This window comes from Panthera leo, chromosome A1 (genome assembly GCF_018350215.1).
Source record: "Panthera leo isolate Ple1 chromosome A1, P.leo_Ple1_pat1.1, whole genome shotgun sequence".
Taxonomy (NCBI): domain Eukaryota; kingdom Metazoa; phylum Chordata; class Mammalia; order Carnivora; family Felidae; genus Panthera; species Panthera leo.
The window spans coordinates 45,694,119-45,713,966 of NC_056679.1; the positions used below are offsets into that span (position 1 = coordinate 45,694,119).

Below are 19,848 nucleotides of genomic sequence, written 5' to 3' on the forward strand. Positions count from 1 at the left end.
ATATACACATCAATAGATACTGATTTTAAAAAAGGGTAGGCCATGTTTTGTGCATACTCAATTGGCAAAAATGCCATCCCTAAAATTTACAAACTAAAGATAAAAAAGCAAAAACTATAAATTGATCTTTCTATGGGATTTCCAACTTCATACTAAATGGCTCTATCTTGAGGCAAAGAACGCACATTCAACAGCAATATCATGTAATAGTTTAGAGTGTCACTCAGTGTATTAGGTTCCTATTGCTGCTGTAACAAACTGCCACAAACTTAGTGGCTCAAACTAATGCAAATTTATGATCTTATAGTTCTGGAATGGATCTCACTGGGCTAAAATCAAGGTATTGGCAAGGTTGTGTTCCTTTCTGGAAGCTCTAGGGACAATTCAATTTCTTTTCCAGCTTCTAGACCTGTGGTATTCTTTGTATTCTTTGACATGTGGTTCCCTTTCATCTTCAAAGTTGGCAATGGCCTGTTGAGTCTTTCTCTCACTGCATCACTTGGACCCTCTACTACCTCCCCTTTCACTTTTAAGAACCCTGTGATTACACTGGCCACACAGGATAATCACCCTCTCTCAAGATCTGGTGATTCGCAATCTTAATTGTACCTGCTCTTTTATTCCTTTTGCCATGAAACAAGTTCTGGGGATTAGGATGTGAACATCTTTGGATTGGAGTAGGGAACCATTGCTCCGCCTATCACACATACTTTGCTTAGTTGGAACAGAGAGACTTCTGATTTGCCAAGACACTCAGAATGAAAGCTTCATTCTGCCACTTAAAAAAAAAAAACAAATTATCTCCTCTTTTGTTGTTTTCTAAATTGATTACTTACATATCAATATTATAAAATTTTACAGTGTCTGTAGAGTTCCTTTCAGGATTCCCAGATTTTATTTTCCTTTGGAACAGAATTATGTTCAAATAAAGTAGAACCCTATGGAAAATTTTGCTTATCCCAACAAAAAATATCACAATTATGCATTAATAAATCCTGAGTCAATTGCAGGTTAATAGATGATATACAAATGTCATTCAAGCTGCTATATAACAGAATACCTTAGTTGGGAGAGCTTACTTTTCACTAATCTGGAGGCTGGGAAGTCAAAGCAAGGTGCCAGCAGATTCAGTATGTGATGAGGGTCCACTTCTGTTTCATAGACAGTCATAATTTTGCGGTGTCCTCACATGAAATAAAGTGTGTGGGTGCTCATGGGGTCTCTTTTATAAAAGCATGAATCCCATTCATGAGGGCTCCTCCTCATGAGCTAATCACCTCCCAAAGGACACACATCCAAATACTAACATTTTGGGAATTAGGTTTCTACACATGAATATGGTGGGTAGGGAGAGAGGGAGGAGTACATTCCGTCTAAAGCAGCAAAGCATATTAAATATTTTCCTAAAACTGGAATGTTTCTATATTTATAACTAAGATGTTAAGTTGGATATTGCACAAAATATTAACTCCAAATATTGTAGTAAGTCCACAGTATATCCCATTATTTATTCAAATTCTTAGAAGCTGGGAGATGGGGCAAGGGAAATTGTCTATGATCTCTTGGTTACTGTGGTTCCAGCCTCGAGTTTCAACTAAAGAAATGTAGTTTGAAAGTTTCATTCTGTATTTTATATATGTAATAAATATAAATATAAATATATATATAATTATTCTGTATTATTCATATGCACACATATACATATATACTTTACTGAAGATTGAGCAGGGAAGAATAACTAACATTAATATATATAATCTATCAGAACTCTTGGTTTATAGCATGTGTTTGATAACTACCCTTACAATGTATTAAAAATCTAAAAGATCATTACATTGATAAAGTAATGTGATTTTCAGTTGATCAGAAGATAGTATGCTACAATGATTGCCTTTGGAGAAAGACATATCCGGTCTGACTTCCAAGCTCTGATTTTTACAGGTCCACAAATGGCTGCGGCCCTTCCCATCCATAGTGTCCAACTGCCTTTTGGGGAACTCAGGCCCTGCTCAGGATATGTCCTTTGGTAGGTAGTTCTTGACAGCTGTAATGCATATATCCATGGCGCAATTGCCAATTAAATGACCCATATTGAGTGGTACAGCAGGCTGGCCTATGAGAATCATGGGCCACTGGAGCGTCTACCCCGACAGGTTCTGACTGATTGGAGTGATCTGCAGTAAGTTTTCCTCATGTGTAAAATGGGAATACCTAGGTTGTATGGGTTTTCTGAGGAATAAATCAAATGGCTCGTGAAAAATGACTACCAAATACATAATTCCTGCTCTAAAGACTATCTCTTCTTTGTCAAAAGGTTGTGGGCACTGTTTTTTGTTCTTGCTCCTGAATAACCCGATAATACTGTTTTTCTTGTTGCAAACCATTCAACTCTGAACCCAATGTTTTATTCATCATTCTTGAAAAAAACTTGAAATAATTTAAATTTTGCTGTTATCTATAAAGAGAGCAGTTGCAAATAGTATAAATAGTAGTTGTAAATAGTCTAAAATCATACAAACCTTTAGAGCCAGAAGGCAGAGAGACTTGCTTTTTTTTAATGTTTATTTATTTATTTTTGAGAGAGAGAGAGTGTGTGAGCAGGGAAGGGGCAGAGAGAGAAGGAGAGAATCCCAGGCAGGCTCCATGCTGTCAGCTCAGAGCTGAGTTGGGGTTTGATCTCATGAACCAGGAGATCATGACCTGAGCCAAAATAAAGAGCCTGCCACTTAACCGACTGTGCCATCCAGGAGCCCCCACAGAGAGACTGTTCATTGGGAACACTACTGTTATTGTTATTTATTTATTTTTTTATACACACCTACTGTGAAACTCGTGATTTGCCTACCCTGCCAACAGTTTCTGCTTACCTGACTAATGAAATTCCAAGAATCTCACAGATAAAGGCTGGGTCCAGATGGTTCAAAAGAATTCTTATGACAAATAGGCCTTTGGGATCCACAAACAGGACAATACACTCCCTAAAGTTATGAGATTCCTTGGGGGTTGTTCTTGACAGCTGCAATGCATGCATGCATAGGCTAAATACGAATTAAATGACCCATATTGAGTGGTACAGAAAGACTGAGAGAAAGATCACACCCACTGAGCTCTTTTGGCATCTTATATAGTAAAATATCTTTAATCTTACAAAATGCATTAGAATGTACCTAATAATATAACTTTCAATGAAATTTTTTACCACAGTAAAGCGGGAATGATTCCTTTACCGTGACAAAATGGACTGGTCTAAAATAGTGATACTTTTTTATTTAAAATGATCTATCTGTTTATTATCATAAGTTTGACTCTTTGGGTCAATGACCTTCTTAGCATTATGAGTAATGAATTACATTGTTCATGTGTATGTTTATGATACAACAACACTTTGTATAGTTCTCTCAGTTTTTAAGCAGCTAAACTACAAGGCTAATTTTTAAGTGCTATTTTGAATATAATTTTAGAACCTTATTTTTAGTTTGTCAAGTTAACTACTAAAATTACAGTATTTTAGTATGTAGGCAGTTCAATGATAAAGACAGAAAGCACTGAAATTATACTTATCAATTCTAATTTAACAGCTATTAGTGTATTGTAGATGCAGGTACCCTATCAAGGAGAGTCTCAATTTATTGGAAGAAATGTAACAGTGGAGTTTACAGATTTAGGAAAGCTTAGATTGAGAATGTTGCAGAAAGAAGTAGCGGACACTTCTGCATGCTTGGATCTACTTTATGCATTTCATACGCTACCCTGCTTTAGGAACGACTTAATTGTTCTATCACCCAGAAACTCATGGGTATTATTTAAAAGAATCATACAATATGACCAGAAGAAAAAAGAATATAAATGAAATGTTACCTCACATAGAGCATATTGATATTACTATTCCTAGTCAAAATATACACATATATAAAGGGATAGGCAGAAAGGCGGCATGACTAAAACACATGCAATAACTTCTTAACCTTTAAGATCTAGTTTCAGTATTCAATTGAGTGTTAGAAGAAAAAACCATAGGCTACAAACTTCAAGAAATTGAAAATCACATATTATAAAATTATACTGAAACCATATGCCATTACCTATTTGACCAGAAATTAAAAGCAAGAGGTTAATTGTAAACAAGACTAAAATCTGTTTAATTGTGGAAAAACGAAGAAAATTTAAAAGGCAAGTCAGGAATGCTCACCACACTGATCACACTCCAGGAGCCCAATGATTATCGCCATCAAGGCATTTTCAAACAGTGCACAGTAATGGAAAACATTGCAGGCAAGTGACAAACTGAGATCAAGCCTGTAAACAAATAGAAATACAACTTGAAGAAAAATGTGTTAGCAAAGGTTTTAATTATTCAAAAACCCTTAGAGGTGGTTAATCAAACCTAGAAAATATTACATTGTAAAGCACTAGCTGGAAAAATAAATAGAATAATTGGGAACCTATTATAGAACTTTTTGTCTATACCATCAACGTTAATGAAAATAATTACACTTTACTTAAGTAAATTTGCTTTGTAATATATTTACTTCTTAGCAATTGCTAAAAGAGGTGACTCGTTACATAGGGTTGCAAATTTAAATGAAACCTTTGAGGGGCTCCTGGGTGGCTTAGTTGGTTAAGGGTCTGATTTTGGTTCAGGTCATGATCTCAAGGTTTGTGAATTCGAGCCCTGTGTCAGGCTCTATGCTGACAGCTCAGAGCGTGGAGCCTGCTTTGGATTCTGTGTCTCCCTCTCTCTCTGTCCCTCACCCTCTATTGTTCTCTCTCTCTCAAAAATAAATAACATTAAAAGTTGTTTTAAATAAAAAAAAATAAATGAAACCTTCAAGTTTAAGATTGGAAAACAGCATGATGTGGGTTAAAATGCAAATGTGAATCTATATTAATATATAATTTGGAATGCAAATAAATAGAATCCTTTTAGCTTTAAATATAAAGAAGTATTTTAAGCTCAGAACTGAGATAATAAAATCTCATATGTGTGAGAAAGGGAGAAAGTTATTGCCCTCCTCCATCAATTTCTTTCATGTCTGTAGATCTTTTTAGAGAAATTTTTGTCTTTCTTGGAAATGAGCCAAATATATTTTGGAGAAGCAGTGTGGTGACTGATGTTGAAAAGTTATGCCCATCTTTCTTTCCCTTTTCACTTGTTTGCTATTTCCTTAATAAACCACTGTGTCCTGATTTTAAAAGATGGTTGGTATATAATGTTTTATTTAATATAGTACTGGAAGTCCCAACCACAGAAGTTAGTGAACAAAAAAAAATAAAGGGCATCCAATTGGTAAGGAAGAAGTAAAACTTTCATTATATGCAGATGACATGATACTAAATATAGAAAACCCTAAAGACTCCACCAAACAACTACTAGAACTGATAAATGAATTCGGTAAAATCACAGGATACAAAATCAATCTGTTGCGTCCTTATACGCTAATAATGAAGCAGCAGAAAGTGAAATTAAGAAGACAATACCACTTGCAATTGCACCAAAAACAATAAAATATCTAGGAATAAATATAACCAAGGAGGTGAAAGACGCATTCTCTGAAAACTATAAAACACCAATAAGGGGCATCTGGGTGGCTCAGTTGGTGAGCGTCCAACTCTTGATTTTGGCTCAGGTTATGATCTCACAGTTTGTGGATTCAAGCCCCATGTTGGTTTCTGCCCCGACAGTGAGGAGCCTACTTGGGATTCTCTCTCTCCCTCTCTCTGTCCGTCTCCCACTTGTGTGTGCACATGCTCTCTCTATCTCTCAAAATACATAAATAAACTAAAAAAATAAAAAGAAAATACTAATGGAAGAAATTTAAGATGACTCAAAGAAATGGAAAGACCGTCCATGCTCATGAGTTATATGAACAAATACTGTCAAAATGTCTACACTACCCAAAGCAATCTACACAATGCAATTCTTATCAAAATACCAACCACATTTTTTTTTTACAGAACTAGAACAAACAATCCTAAAATGGGTATGGAACCACAAAGACCCTGAGTAGCCAAAGAAATCTTGAAAAAGAAAAACAAAACTGGAGGTATCAATATTCCAGATTTCAAGTTATACTACAAACTGGCAGTAATTAAAACAGTATGGTACTGGCATAAAAATAGATAGATCAATGGGACAGAACAAAAACTCAGAAATCAAGCCACAATTAAATGGTAAATTAGTCTTTAACAAATTAGGAATGAATATACAATGGGAAAATGATAGTCTCTTCAACAAGTGGTGTTGGGAAAACTGGACAGCAACATGCAAAATAATGAAAATGGACGATTTCTTTCACCATAACCAAAAAAAAAACAAAAAACAAAAAAAAAACTCAAAGTAGATTAAAGACCTAAAAGTAAGACCTGAAACCATAAAAATCCTTGAAGAAAGCACATGCAGTAATGTCTCTGACAGCAACCATAGCAACACTTTTCTAGATGTTTGTATTGAGGCAAGGGAAACAATAGCAAAAATAAACTATTGGGACTGCATCAAATAAAAAGCTTCTGCACAGTGAAGGAAACAATCAACAAAACTAAAAGGCAACATACTGGATGGAAAAAGATATTTGCAAATGACATTTCTGATAAAGGGTTAGTATCCAAAATATACAAAAAACTGATACAACTTGATACCCAAAAAAGGAAATAATCTAATTAAAAAATGGGCAGACGACATAAACGACATTTCTCCAAAGAAGACACACAGGGCCAACAGACACATGAAAAGATGCTTAATATCACTCATTATCAGGGAAATGAAAATAAAAATTACAAAGAGATATCACCTCACATCTATCAGAATGGCTAGAATAAAAAACACAAGAAATGTGATGATGAAGATGTGGAGAAAAAGGAAACCTCTTGCACTGTTGGTGGGAATATAAATTGGTACACCCACTGTGGAAAACAGTACACAAGTTCTTCAAAAAATTAAAAATAGAACTATTCTATGATCTAGGAATCACACTACTGGGTATTTACTCCAAAAATATAAAAATAGCTAATTCAAAAGGATACATACACCCCTATGTTTATTGCAGCATTATTTACAATAGCCAATGTATGGGAGCAACCCAACTTTCCACTGATAGATGGATAAAGAGGTTGTATACACATACAATGTAATATTATTCAGCCATAAAAAAGAATGAAATCTTGTCATGTGCAACAACATGGATAGAGCTAAAGGGTATAGTGCTAAGCAAAGCAAATCAGTCAGAGAAGACAAATATGATATGATCTCACTTACATGTGCACTTTAAGAAGCAAAACAAAGGAGAAAAATAGACAAACAAATGGAAATGCAGACTCTTAACGATAGAGAACAAATTGATGGTTACCAGAGGGGAGGTGGGTGGGGGAATGGGGGAAAGAAGGGATGGGGATTAGAGTATACTTACCGTGATGAAAATAAAATAAAATAAAATAAAATAAAATAAAATAAAATAAAATAAAATAAAATAAAATAAAATAAAATAAAAACAAAAACATAAAAAAGATGATTGTACTTACAACTTGAGGGAACTGGAAGGTTATAAGAGAAGGGATCTATCTAAATGTTAAAGCTCTAGTTTCTGTGCAAGAAAGGGATAGTAGAACATTGGTAAATGATTATTCAGTTACTCAATCTGCTCAGGGAAACATTCATGCTGATGCTCAGGTCAACTGTGAAGAGTTTATATAAAATGAAAGCAAAAGTAAGGACATTGTATAGAATGTGTTAAATTTCTTGCACACAATAATTTGCCTCTTCTTTGTAACTTGTATGTAAAAAGTTCCCTCTACTGTCAATAAATATGCATGTGTAGTAATGAGGATTTCAGTCATCCATTTTGCTTCCCATATCTTTTTTTTAAATAATTTTCCTTCTTTTGTTTTAAATTATTTTTTTTTTATTTTAATGTTTATTTTTTTGAGACAGAGTGAGGACTAGTGAGGGAAGGGCAGAGAGAGAGGATGAGAGAGCAAATCCCAAGCAGGCTGCATGCTGTCAGTGCAGAGCCCAATGTAGGGCTCAGTCCCACAAACTGTGAGATCATGACCTGAGCCAAAATCAAGAGTCAGTGTTTAACTGACTGAACCACCCAGGTGCCCCTTTTTACATTTCTTTTAAGTTTATTTATTTATTTTGAGAGAGAGAACATGAGTGAGGGAGGGGAAGAGAGAGAAGGAGAGAGAGAGGGAGAGAGAGGGAGAGAGAGAGAGAGAGAGAGAGAGAGAGAGAGAGAATCCCCAGCAGGCTCCACACTGTCAGTGCAGAGCCCCATGTGGTACTTGAACCCATGAACCGTGAGATCATGACCTGAGCTGAAACCAAGAGTCAGACACTTATCCAACTGAGCCACCCAGGGGCCCCTTTCTTCCTGTATCTCACTGTCATTGTCCTGAAACGTTATTCTAGAAAACTAAAAGTAACATGTTTCATGTGGCTTACTCTGGATATTTCTAAACGTTTCTGCATGTCTAAACTTTAATGGAGTTGGTCAAGTGAGGGAACATTGGGTTATGCCTTTTTCTTTTAATTAGTTTTACTTAGGAACTATCAGCATGTTGTTGAAGTGTGGGCTTGTAACTGGGTAGACTATGGACAGTAGACAATATGTACTTAAAAGTACACTGGCAAAATGGCTGTATTATACTGGTTTGCATGTAGGATGTTTTTGAACTGCTGATCTTATACTAGAAATATTTTCAATAAGCTACTTGCTTTTAAAACATTGTTGAGCCACTTAAAAAAATCTGATTGTGACACAATTTGCCTCAAATATGTTTCAAGTTCTACATTTGTTGTCCAACAAAAAAATATAATTTACAACTCCCCCCAATTTTTACTGTAGCAATATTTCTGGAATTTCTATTACATGCCTGACAATGTTGTAGACATTAGAAACACTGAGAAGAACAAGGCAGATAGCAGCTCTGCCCTCATGAAGATTGTATTTCAAAGGGAAAGAAAACAATAGAAAGGAAATTAATAAATTGCTAAAAATATTTAAAGTGAAAATAAGTACTATGAAGACAAGTGAAGTAGGTTAAGTAATAAAGTAGGGTAACGTAAGAGACTCTGACATGCTAAAAATTGTCCAGTTTGGCCTAAACATAACTTTGGTTCTCATGACTGTTCTTCCTGTCCTTGATAATCCTGAATTGCCCAGTGAGTGTCTGCTAAGCCACAAGAATATTTCCTTCCTCTTTGAGGACCATCTTTAGATAGTTGTTTCCCAAACATGTGAAATTTTAGCTGACCACACATGCTAAAGCTCTATGATAATCCTGTCCATCTTCCCCAAGTTAAACCCCCCCTTTGAAATTGTTCTCATTCTACAGAATTCTAAATAAAGAATTATGCCTAACAACACAACTAAAAAGTAAATAGATAAATTAAAACAGGATTCTAAAACTATTCAAATAATCCAACTGAAGTCAGAAAATGGGAAACAGGAACAAAAATTGGACAACAAATGTAGAACTTGAAACATATTTGAGGCAAATTGTGTCACAGATTTTTTAAGTGGCTCAACAATGTTTTAAAAGCAAGTAGCTTATTGAAAATATTTCTAGTATAAGATCAGCAGTTCAAAAACATCCTACATGCAAACCAGTATAATACAGCCATTGTGCAAGTGTACTTCTAAGTGTATATTGTCTACTGTTCATAGAGAAAAAGGGCAGTAAAATGGTAGACCTAAAAACAACCTTATAAGAACCTGAATTTTGTGTTATCATGTAAACACTTCAAATAAAAGGCAAATATTACCAGAAACAAGGATACCCAACTGCATGCTGTATACAAGAGGCACTTCAATTTAAAAGTTACACATAAGTTGAAAATAACTGGATAGAATAAATATATATACACTTTGCAAAAATTAAGGTTAGAAATACTGTAGTGGGTATATTATCAGAAAATATATTTCAAGATAAAATTAAGGAATCTACTCCTGAAATCATTATTTCACTATATGCTAACTAATTTGGATGTAAATTTTAAAAACTAAACAATAAAAATAAAAATAAAAATAAGTTATTACCAGAGATAAAAAGGAACATTTTATGAAAATAAAAGGATCAATTTATATGAGTGAGACTACAATTATGAATATATACGTGACTAAAAATAGAGCATGAAAACACATGAAGCAAAACCTCTTAAAATCTATAATTTCCCAATTACAACAGGATATTTTTAACACTCCTTTCTCAGCAACTGACAGAACAACTAGATAAAGAGTCAGTGAATACATAAATTATCTAAACCACACTATTAAGCACCATGTACTAACTGATATTTATGGAACACTGCTCAATAGCCAACAACTGCAAAATACAGATTATTTTCATGTTAATATGTGCACACGTTTCTTTCACCAACAAAACTATATGCTGAACCTTAAAATAAGTTGCAGTATATTAAGAATGATTGGTATCATACAGAGTATATTCTCTGACTGAAATGAAACTAAATTAGAAACCAAGTCAACAAGATACATAAAAACCCCACTCCAAAATTTTTTTGAAAAGTAAACAACACACCTCTAAATCATGCATAAGTTAAAAAAGAAATCATAGGTAAAATAAAAAATAAAAATTAAATTATAATAAATACAAGATATATCAAAATTAGAGAGCTGCAGCCAGAACAGTACCCAGAGGGAAATTTATAGCTTGAAGTGACAATATTAAAAACAAACAAGCAAAAAGATACAGAACACCTCAGCTCAATAATCTAACACTATCTTAAGCTAAAAACAAACAAACTAGAGTAGAAGTAAAGTAAGTAAACAAAATTAAAATATTTAAAAGCAGAATTCAGCAGAATATGAGAGATACAGAGAAAATTAAGAATGCCAAAAACTGGATCTTTAAGAAGATTAAAAAATTGATCAACTCCTGACTTGATTGATTAAAAATTAAAAAAAAATAAAAAAAAACAATATGAATATTAAAAGAGTAGTTACTACCACAGATTTTAAAACATGAAAATGATAACACAATAGTGTTAACACTTAGCCATTTCACTACTAGGTATTTACTGAAGATAATTAAAAATGTATGTTCACACAATTATTTTACATAAGTTTAATAAGTGCTTTAAGTAGCTCAAAACTGAAGAACCAATGCCTATCCACAGGTGTATCCCTACAATAAAATACTACTTAGCAATACACACAATGAATAGCAATGTACAGAACAACATAGGTAAATCTTAATATCATTATGTCAAGTGAAAGAAGATAGACACAAAGAGTATTGCTCATACTATATAAGTCCATTAATGTAAAATCCTGTGAAAGACTAAGTAATCTAGAGTGACTAATAGCTTACTAATGGTTTCTTTGGGCCAGGAGTGCAGAGAGGAATGAATTACAAAGGAGCACAAGAAAACCTTTGAAGGTGATGAAAATATTCGTATCTTGACTATGGCAGTGGTTTGATGATTGTATACATGTGTATTCATAAAATTGTATACTTTAAATGGATATTTTTATATGTAATTTTTACCAAAATAAAATTAATAAAAGATGTAAGTTAGATGAATATAAATACAGTAAAACCTTGCATTGTGAGTAATTTGTTTTGCAAGTGTTCCACAAGACAAGCAAACATTTCTAATAAATTTTAACTGATAAATGAGCGATGTCTTGCAATATAAGCAGTAGGTAACACTGAATGTCGCATGATCACAACTGAGCCAATGGTTCTCTCTCTCTCTTTCTCTCTCTGCGGGATTGTGGATGATCATCTCCCATGCTCAAATGCTCAGTCTCAGGCTACGGTGTTTGGCAGAAATCAGTGATTTTTCCGAACATTGGAAGGTGCCCACAACTGGCACCAGTGTATTTTTTGTCACTTCAAAGAACCTATGGACAGTCCTTTCCTTCATTCTAGGCCCCTTGCTTCATTCTAGGTCAGGCTCCAAGCACTTAGAGACCCTTTCCTCTGCTCCCTTATTGCCAGTTACATTCAATAGAGTATATGACAAGGGTTTATGAATACTGTACTGTAGTGAACATCTGTGTAATGTATACAATGGCCCCACGCTGAAAATGGTTGAAAATAAAGGCTGTAAGAAGGAAATGATTATGGTAGAAGTTAAAAAGAAAATCATTGAGAAGTATGAATGAGGTATGCGAATGGCTTAAATTGCAAGATTTCATGATAAGTCTATATCTACAACTCATCTGCAGTGGAAAGAAAAGGTGGAGGAAACCCTCACTTCAAATGAGATTAGGGAGATGTGTCAAATGTGGGAAACAGTGCAAAATTTTGTAGAAAAGCACCACCCAAATAAGACTATAGCAGTGCAAGTGATGAATCTGTTTAACGACAATGCAATGTCACATTTCAGCGAAATCCTCAAAAGGAGGAAACAGCAAGTCATTGGATAGGTTCCTTGTTAAAGTTTCACGGAAAGAAGAAGATTCCATTGAGCCAATAGATAACGATTCCATTAGTGATAGTGAGAGTCATCCTACACAATAACCCTCCTCTCTCTTGTCTCTCTCACGCCAGCTGTGAAGGTATTCAAAGGTACGTGCAGGTTAATTTTTCTTTACATTTTATATTTTCTTTATCTTTGTATATTACACTATTGTAATCATTCCTCTATGAATATTTTTAGGTTGTGGGATGAATCATCTGAGTTTCTACTATTTCTTATGGAAATTCACTGTGACATACAAGTGCTTTGGATTACAAGCATGTTTCTGGAATGAATTATACTTGTAAACCAAAGTTTTACAGTAAACTTATCTAGGGTTATCATAGAACATATTTAAGAAGATTGCCTAGAGAATGCCTAGACTCTGCCAGAAGTACCATAAATTAAGAGTAATTAACCAGAGGTTATGCATCACTTGGGTCAGGGAAGAGCAGGTAAGATATCTTTAGAGATGATAAGTCTAAAAGTTGTTGGTCAGTGGTACCATTTGCTGACACCTGAGAACTCAATGTCTACTACCCTTCTTTTCCCTTAAGAGGCCCCCTTTAGTGTTGTGCTCCTAGAATTTGTTAACTTTAAAAATAAATGTCAGTTATCTTACGAAGGAAGGAAGGAAGGAAGGAAGGAAGGAAGGAAGGAAGGAAGGAAGGAGGGAAGGAAAGAAGAGAAATGTACAAGTCTGAGAGAGAAAAAGTCAGCTCAGCTCTGATAGTGTCCATCATATGGGGAACCAATGCCAGTTCACAAGAGTAAAAGTGAAAAAAATCCTTTACTGCTTTATTTTTTGACACCTTTCCTGGATGACTCAGAAGCTCATGAATCCAGCAAATGTCTGGAGAAAAGGGGAGAGCCTGGCAGCTACTAAAGAGAAGAATCTGGCAGCACATCCTCTTCCACATGTATGCTTCTTACCTAAAAGAGGCATGTGGTCAGAGAGACTCATTATGTGAACAAAGCGTAAGGAATTTGGGCTATGAAGCCAGCTGAACATTCAGAGGACTCCAATCCTGGCCACTGTCTGACTGAACTGTAGAAGAGGCTCTAAAGCACCAGGTGTGCGTCAAGTCATAGAACCATGAAAGTTGCTAATAAATTGTTTTAGATCTTTGTTTTCTTGTCTTAGAAGAAAAGAAGTTTGATAACTGGAACAGAATTTCTTACCAGGAAGAGGATTATTTCCATCATAACAACCTAAAATATGTAGCACTCTCTTTGGGACCTTGTCAAGAGCTTAGGCCTCAAGGTCCTCAAGAACGGTATTAGTTACAGATTGAAGGACAGTGAGGAAACTGTTATTGGAGTCTGGAAAAAAAAAAAAGGAATGCATATGTTATGTGGTGGTATAAAACTGGTAAGCTCTGGAAAATAGAAATATAACTAATGAGTTAATGGAGCTGGTCAAGGAAATTTTCAATCAATGTGTTAAAAGAGCCAATGGATTTGTTTCAGCAGTATATGATAAAGTATGGTTAAGAGAGAGATGAACTAAAGAAAAAGCCGCTCAGTTCCCAGTCAACCCTAGAGGAAACATTTCCAAATCAAAAGTTAGCAGGTTCAAAATTAAAACTGTTCCTCATTCCTATCTTGTCCTGAAAAACAAACTTCAACTTAAGAAATGACATCAGCCTGCAAAACCCTTTGTTAATACCTCAAAAAATTTTATGGCAACGCCTAAAGATTTGCAAAGTGAGACAAAACAATGTTGAAGAACCTCAAGGACATCGTCCCGCAAAACCCTAATTCTTAGCCCAACGTAAGGAAAGATCTGTCTTCAAAAAAGATTTCTAGCTATGGCTCCTGTCTAAGTGAGTAGATTAAAATGTAATACACAAGAGACCCAAGAAATGTTTAAGGAATGCAACTGGCTTGGTCTGAAAGTGACAGAGACAGTTTAACAATAACAGAGGTCCTTTAGGTCCTAGAACTTCTATAATCAGAAAATAGGATAAGAAAGCTACTCAACAGCAAACATGGTTACATTTTTATTGAAAAGGAATAAGACTCAGAAGGTGGAGCCAAGAGCCCAGCAGGTGTATCAAAGAGCCACAGAGAACCATTTCGAGGAAACAAGGCTATGCCTTAATCAAGAAACCAGTGACACGGACATGGCAGGATTTCAGAAATGTTATGGACTAGTTAACAGCTGTGTGATCCTGTTGTTCTCCTTTTTGAATGGAAAGGTCTATTGAAGTTGTCTTACAGAAATCTTAAAATTGCATGATTCATGTAAAAAGCAAATAACTTAATTTCTCAGTTTCCAGGTTATGACGAGTCATTATCCAAGGACTTACACCTGAGGAACTACACCAGACGTGTTTAACCCACACTTAGATCTATTTAGAGTATAAGTTTCCAGACTAGAATCTGAAGACATAATGGGTTGAGACTGGGGTATCATGAAAAGCTGAGTGCATTCTGAAAGTAGAAAGAATGTAAATAATCTGTGGACTCCAGGAAGTAGCTACAAATTCTTAACCATCTTAACCATTAAGAGGAAAACTATGGGCTGGGATTATTTATGTTTAAGCCAATAGAACATGGTAAAGGTAATGAGGTGTCCATCCCTGGCTTATGTTTTTAAAAGGATAACTTCTGCTCCTTCCTCTTGGCAGACAACTACCACAATGAACTACATTGAGATCTCTATATTCAGAAGACCAACTAGCCACATGGAAACAGACAGGTTACGAGCAACACCCTGAGCTATCAGACATGTGAATGGAGGTTTCCTGGAACTTCCATCCAAGACACTAAAATTAAGAACTGAGGCCCTGGATGAATATTCCTAGCCATTTGAATCACCCAGTTAGTCTCTAGGCATGGAAATGAGACAGAAAAAAACCTCATGTGCCTTTTCTGAATTCTGGACAAAAGTAATTTGTTTTCCTGTTAGGGAAAGAGTACATTTCTCCAAATGTCTAGCAGGCAAGAGAAAGCCAGTTCTATGTGAAAGTTATGGTATGACAGTGGGCAGATAGATCTCAGGACATAGGCAATAAAGATACATTTTGATTGGACTTTGGTCACCAAAGTCCAAGATGAACTTGATCTACAGAGATAAACCCTTGAAAATGTTTCAAGACCAAGTATTAATAAGAATATGTCAGGAAGACCCCAGTTGGACAAGTGAGAGGTGAAAAGTTATGAGGAGGCATGCACCTGAAGGAAATTGGCGATGTCACTCAACAGAACATTTTTCCATATCAGAATTTATTCATAACGTATCTTGTATCTTGCTTTCATGTTTTTAATTTCAAATAAATAATTTGCAAACATTTAGTTTGATGATGGTAGCCAAAATATACTATATCTATTTCTTGAAGGAAAGAAAAGGAAATCGCAGTCATATTTCTTCTAATTCTAATATTTTAGATTTTTAATGTAGGCAAAGTTTTCATTTTAAAATGATCCTTTCTAATTGCCACATTAGAGACAAAAAACTTTAAAAGCTTGGTTTAAGACTCATTATGTCTAGCTCCAGTAGTCCACTTAATCATCACAACATGGTTAGATATTCTTTTTCACATTACAATTGCTCCTAAGCATTGGTAGTTTTTCATTCATTGATGATGGAAAGACATCACACTCATTTCTAGCATGTGAGTTTTCATGGAATTGTTAGCACTACACGTATTTTAATTAGGCATGTTTTCTCATGGGAAAACATGACAGAGAAATGCAAAATACTCACAAGAGTATATGGAGAATACACATGAAGGGTACAATATATAAATACAAAAAAGGGTTACAAGGGAGCAAAGGGATTTCTTAGTAATTGGTTTTCTAATAATCATAGAGGGAATTCTAGAGAAAAATGTATGAATTGCGTCATGAAGAAATGAATAGGCATGCTTTTCTAGGAATAGAGGCCGTTAAGTTCTGGAAAATAACCATAGCTATTCAGTACTGTTGGTGGAATTTCAGATAAATGTTTGCCTCTCTGGATAAATGGTTTGCAGTGTAATAGGAGTTGATGGAGTTTGTTGTTGTTGTTTTGTTGAAATCATACTTTCTTCCAGCCAAAGTTCTCCTATTTCCTGAAATCACTCAAAACATAGTATCATATGCAAAAATTGTCAAAATCTCTCTTTATTAAAAATAAATTGCTACATAATTTAAAAATAAAATCACTATATCTTATTAACATCAAGTTAGGTGAAGATTACAATCAACTGGGGGAGAATGCATTCACATTTCTGCTCATACTTTCTACTTGCTTTTTCAAATACCCCTTCTACTTGAGTTAATTACAACATAGTTTGTCCTAGTCTCTGTCTTACCAGATGGAGATCACATGTACTGTATTTAATATTTTTCCTTAAAAATTCTGTTTTTTCTTTACTGAATTATTATCCCTCCTTATATCTTACAGGTAAGATTTAGTTATCTTTTAGATAATTAAATTAGAATTTAAATGATTATTAGTGTTTTAATAAATAAATTGGTTAACACAACTTTTTTTAAAATTTTTATGATGCATATCTAAATTTAATTCAGATAAAAGATCCTTTTCTACAGATTTCTACATTGAGGCTCTTGACTTCATTTATTACTATGTCATGTGTTGTTTTATACCTTCATTAATTAATCATAGTATACAATACCTATAATTTATATTATTGGAGAACAGAACAAAGTATCAGCAAATTCAAAGATATATACCACTCTTAAAAATTTTGAACATTCCTAAGCCTTTATTTGCTATCTATAAATATATCTGATTGTATAGTTTAGGCTGTTTTTCAGGAAATGACTGTTCAGATAATGAACAATCATTTTTCTAATTGTCTCAAGAAGAGAAGCTTCCCATACTCTATGGTCTTTATTCCTCTAACGAATAGTGTATAGAGTGAGGAAATTCTATCAAGTAGGCTAGAATAAGCTACAGAGATCCCATTATTTCTTAATTACAGTCCCTCTGAAAAGTACAATGGAATGAGAAAGCCAGGGAAGAAAAATTAGAGCCGACATCATTTTTACATGGACTTCCTTCTCTCGGAAAAATGTAGCATCTGAGAATGATTTTAAGCCACAGAAGATCAGAAAACTGGGCTATATAAGTTGTCCTTCCAGTTTGTAGAGAAGAGTGTACTATTTGGGGGATTCAGGTTAATAATGACAATGAAAATTTGTGTTAACCTTAAATAAGGAAATTAACTTGCATTCTTTGTGCAAAAACTTCAGCAATTTACAAATATGTATTATGAAAGGAGATGCTGTCTAAATACATTATTTTCTTACATATTTATATGATATTTTCTCCTACAACCTTACAATTGATCTCCAACCCTATTCAGTAGCAACAATCTCCACAAAGAATTCCACGAAGGTAGACTGGACTTATTTCTTCCCATGACAAACCACTTAAAAGGCATACATCTATATTTAAGAGTTATTTTCTATGTGAAGTAAATGCATATCTTCCTTTGCCTTCTACATATTTCTTCTACCTCCTGAAATCACAGCAAGTTTTAAGGCTTCTTCCATATTGTATATGTTTCAATATTGAAGACAACTATGATACCTGTTGCTTTCTAGGTGTAACATAGTCAATTCCTTTCACCACTCCCCAAGTGATATATATTTTGGTTACCTATACCATTCATAAATAAATGTATAGTCAATAAATACTTGTTGCACAAAACAGAGAATGAACACCTATTCTGTGGGTTGGGGAGAAGGGAGAAGACAGGGAATCAGAAACACTACAAGTATTGCCAAACACCTTTAGCTTTGAAGAACACAGAACACAGATGTATACTCAGATCCTGCCCCTATGCCATGCTGGCTTACCTCTCTATATAAACACAAGAAAGAATTTCAGGGGCACCTGGGTGGCTCAGTTGGTTGAGCATCCGACTTCAGCTTGGGTCATGATCTCACGGTCCGTGAGTTCAAGCCCCGCGTTGGGCTTTGTGTTGACAGCTCGGAGCCTGGAGCCTGTTTCAGATTCTGTGTCTCCCTCTCTTTCTCTCACCCTCCCCCGTTTATGCTCTGTCTCTGTCTCAAAAATAAATAAACACTAAAAAAATTATAAAAAAAGAAAGAATTTCAAATACTGTTCATGTAAGAAGATAGGGAATGCGTTCATGAGGAGTCTATTGAAGCATAGCAGTGATATCTTTTCTTTGCTCTATGAAGCTGTTATGTTTATAGTCATTTAGATTTTTCAAAAGTCTTTTTCATACACCATTTCATTCATAGTAGAAAGATTCTAGAGCATCAGCATTCGATTCAGTCTTATTTTTTTAAGTATACACAGGTATATACCTCTATAGCAGTATGCATATACTATATTAACAAAGAACGTATTCACTTTTTTTTTTCAACAGCAGTGTGAATAATCATATGTATTGAGATCCAGATGGTAGTTTAGAGAATTATCTGTTACTGTATGTGATCTCATTTTTAGGCACTTTTTTAAAAGAAGGCATTGAAGCATGACACCCCCTTTTTCTGCCTTTGCTTTCTTTATGAGATATGTATGCAAAGAGTGCTTAACAGAGCAGTGGCTTGCTCACAGGGGAATAGGGAGTTTAATGAATCATACATACTTTATTTGAAAAATATCAATAACCATTCACTGGTCTATTCTTGCATAAACTGAATAAAAATCCTCATGTAAATGGTGCATAGCTTTTTTTATGAATCATGCTCTATTTTTTAGTACAATGCTAAATCATCTTAAAACGTGTAGTTTTACCTGCCAAGCCTAAGATAAATTTCCATCAGTGATTAAAGACTAGTTCCATTCCCTATAATCCCTGTCAATTATATGAATAGGCAGTAATGGAACACTTTATTTTCTTTGGTTATTAAAACACAAAATAGTAATGCAAATGCACTGTACAATGTCTCCTTACTAGATTGGCAGTGTAATTTATTTAATCAAATTCAGAAGTCAAAGACAGAGAAGTAGGAGTTAGTCTCTTAAAGCCTACACAGGACAAAATGTGTCCAGCTAAGAAATGCCCACAAAGGATCAGAATGCAAATTGTAAGTCATTCAGAGATCTCTCATCATAACAGTTGCACGTAATTTCTAGTGACTAACATTTCAATTTCATTTCTAAGGCTACAACTTTTTAATTTCTCCTTCAATATAGATCACTCACATTCATTCTGAAAAGAAAGTGGACCCTTAATCTATGGCTATAAAGGCAACATTCATTTCAAAAGTTTTAAGTCACAAAGAATAGAAATGAGTCAGATTTGAATTCATGGTAAAAATGAAGTAAAATGAATATAGCAGTATCATAAATAGAAGAAATGGAGCCCCTCCCTTTTGAATGGGGCTATGAGGAAGAAGTCGGTGAATCAGGCTTTGATAAAGAAGTATAATGTTGCTGGCATTATCTCCATGATACTCATGACCAGTGCTTTGAGTGAAAATTTAATAAAATT

General features: G+C 34.6%; 1 long non-coding RNA gene across 1 annotated transcript in view; it reads right to left on the reverse strand.

Moving 5' to 3' along the window:
- Positions 1-4,182: 4,182 nt before the first annotated feature.
- The window catches only part of LOC122199254, a 211,844-nt gene continuing 196,178 nt past the window's right edge, over positions 4,183-19,848 (reverse strand). Inside the window, exon 4 of the long non-coding RNA XR_006193443.1 lies at positions 4,183-4,296. This is a non-coding gene — a long non-coding RNA (uncharacterized LOC122199254). The remainder of the gene's footprint in view (positions 4,297-19,848) is intronic.